The 2,813-nt window shown below is 44.7% G+C and overlaps 1 non-coding gene across 1 annotated transcript; it reads left to right on the forward strand.

The window, feature by feature from the left end:
- The first annotated feature begins 461 nt into the window (after positions 1–461).
- TRNAH-AUG (transfer RNA histidin (anticodon AUG)) lies at positions 462–533 on the forward strand. The gene has a single exon. It is a non-coding gene; the product is annotated as a tRNA-His (tRNA).
- The last annotated feature ends 2,280 nt before the right edge of the window (positions 534–2,813 follow it).

A 2,813-nucleotide genomic window follows, 5' to 3' on the forward strand; every position in this document is an offset into this window, starting at 1 on the left:
AAATAGACATATCTCCTAAGAAGACATACAGGTGGGTAACAAACACATGAAAAGATGCTCAACATCACTCATTATTAGAGAAATGCATATCAAAACTACAATGAGATATCACCCCACACCAGTCAGAAGGGCACTCATTAAAAGTCAAGAAACAATAAATGCTGGACAGGGTGTAAATTGATACAGCCACTATGGAAGATGGCATGGAGATTCCTTAAAAAAAAACTAGGTATAAAACCACCATATGACCCAGATATCTGCCTCCTAATCATATACCCTGAGGAAACCAAAATTGAAAGAGTTTCAAGTATCCCATTGTTATTTGCAGCACTATTTACAGTAGCTAGAATGTAGAAGGAACCTAGATGTCCATCCACAGATGAATGGATAAAGAAGTAGTGGTATATATACACAATGGAATATTACTCAGAAATAAAAAGAAACACATTTGAGTCCACCATTCCCTGGTGGCTCAGATGGTAAAGCGTCTGTCTATGATGCAGGAGACCCAGGTTCGATCCCTGGGTTGGGAAGATCCCTTGGAGAAGGAAATGGCAATCCACTCCAGTACTATTGCTTGGAAAATCCCATGGACAGAGGAGCCTGGTAGGCTACAGTCCATGGGGTCGCAAAGAGTCGGACACGACTGAGCGACTTCACGTTCACGTTCACATTTGAGTCAGTTCTAATGAGGTGGATGAAGCTAGAACCTATTATACAGAGTGAACTGAGTCAGAAAGAGAAAGATAAATGCCATATTCTAACACATACATATGGAATTTTGAAAAATGGTGCTGAAGATATTATTTACAGGGCAACAATGGAGAAACAGACATAGAGAATAGACTTATGGATATGGGGAGAGGGGAAGAGAGGGTGAGATGTATGGCAAGAGTAACATGGAAACTTACATTACCATATATAAAATAGATAGTCAAGGGGAATTTGCTGTATGGCTCTGGAAACTCAAACAGGGGCTCTAGATCAACCTAGAGGGGTGGGATGGAGAGGGAGATAGGGAGGAGTTTCAAAAGGGAGGGGATATATCTATACCTATAGCTGATTCATGTTGAGATTTGATGGAAAAGAGCAAAATTCTGAAAAGCATTTATCCTTCAATAAAAAATAAATTTATTTAAAAATCAAAACTTTAAATACATTGCATAAATTTTTTAATAGTAAATTTATTAACCCTTTGTAGAGCTAAGCATGCTGACAAAATTTTGTGAAATAGCCATTCAAGTGGCAACATGGTGCAGGAATAGTAATTCAGAGAATTTTGAGATAACTTTTTACTCTGCCTAATAAATGTAGGACTTTTGCAGGCAGACAAGTTGGGTGGGTCACAGACCCACACCTGACATGAGGTGCAGATGCCAGGAGGTGGGCATATGCCAGGCACGTGAAAGGAAGTACCAGAATGTGGGCCTAGGCAGGTACAAATCCAGAACATCTGCAGTCCAGCCCCAAGTCAGGTGGTGAGGGCTCAGGCTAGAGCCGGCTTAGGGAACCAGGGTTGAGGCCTGGCTCAGGGCCCTTGGAGGGCTCCACTAGGGACTGCCAATTGCTTCTGGCCTCCCTGAGCAGCTGCTGGAACTCAAAGTGTGTCTACAAGTTAGATTCAAGCACTCTGGAGGCGGTCAGGGAGGTGCTCGTTTCTCTCCTCCACGTGGTCCAGAGAGGTGTTGACCTGGTCCAACATGGGGTTGGTGGCTGCCCATATTCCTCCTCGGGCGAATCCGTGGACCTTTCCTCCCATGTGCACATCCACAGGCATGCCCTTTTCCACATGGCCACCAGACTTGGCGGGCTCATGCATGTGCAGGGCTCACATGGCCTTGTAGCGAAGTGGTGTGGGTTGGGCACACAGATGGCCTGAGGCAGGGAGGGTGGAGGGCAGTCATTAAAACCTTGTGCTCATTGACATCATCCTCCTGGGGAAAAGAAAGCAAGACTGTCACAGTCTGTCCTGATTGAAGATATGCCCACTGGCTGGTGGGCTTGGGTCTCCCTGGAGTTTTCATAAAGATTGTATAGGCTGCGTGTCTCAGCAACTCACATCTTGTGATCAGCCTCTGCTGCTGCTGCTGCTAAGTCGCTTCAGTCGTGTCTGACTCTGTGCAACCCCATAGACGGCAGCCCACCAGGCTCATCCGCCCATGGGATTTTCTAGGTAAGAGTGCTGGAGTGGGGTGCCAGTGCCTTCTCCAGATCAGCCTCTAGGGATCACCAAAGCTGCAATGTGTGACTTCTACCCAAAGGGTTCCTCAGTATGTGGAGGTTGAAGAAGGTCTTCTATAGTGTAAAAACAGCTGGAATTTCATTCTTTGTCCCAGTGTTATGATGTACTCTTGTTAAAGAATAACTTATTCATTAGAATGTGAGCTACCCAATTCAAGTATGCAAGTCCGAGTCAGCAGGCAGGAGAGAAACATGCTGAGATTTGGATTTTCAAGGAGATGGAACTACTTCTCACTTGTACTCCAAATACAGGATCAGCAGGCATTGATTAACTAATTAATCATTGGCCCTTTTTTGTTTTATAGGAGTCCAAGGGATTTTGGACTTGGTGCAGAATTGAGAGGAGTGAGCATAATTTTTTCCATTTATTGAGGGCTTTTTATGGGCCAGGCTGTATGTATCTCCCTCATAACTGTTGATGCATGGATAAACATGATGATGCAAGGGCACCTTTGCAAAACCCTGGATATCCTGGCACTGAGAAGCAGGGTCTCAGTGCACAGGCACATTCACGAAGCAGTACACATAACTCCTGCACTAGGTGTGCACTTTTAGAACTCTGTTATTTTGTT

The sequence above is a fragment of the Bos indicus genome, chromosome X (assembly GCF_029378745.1).
Source record: "Bos indicus isolate NIAB-ARS_2022 breed Sahiwal x Tharparkar chromosome X, NIAB-ARS_B.indTharparkar_mat_pri_1.0, whole genome shotgun sequence".
Classification (NCBI taxonomy): Eukaryota; Metazoa; Chordata; class Mammalia; order Artiodactyla; family Bovidae; genus Bos; species Bos indicus.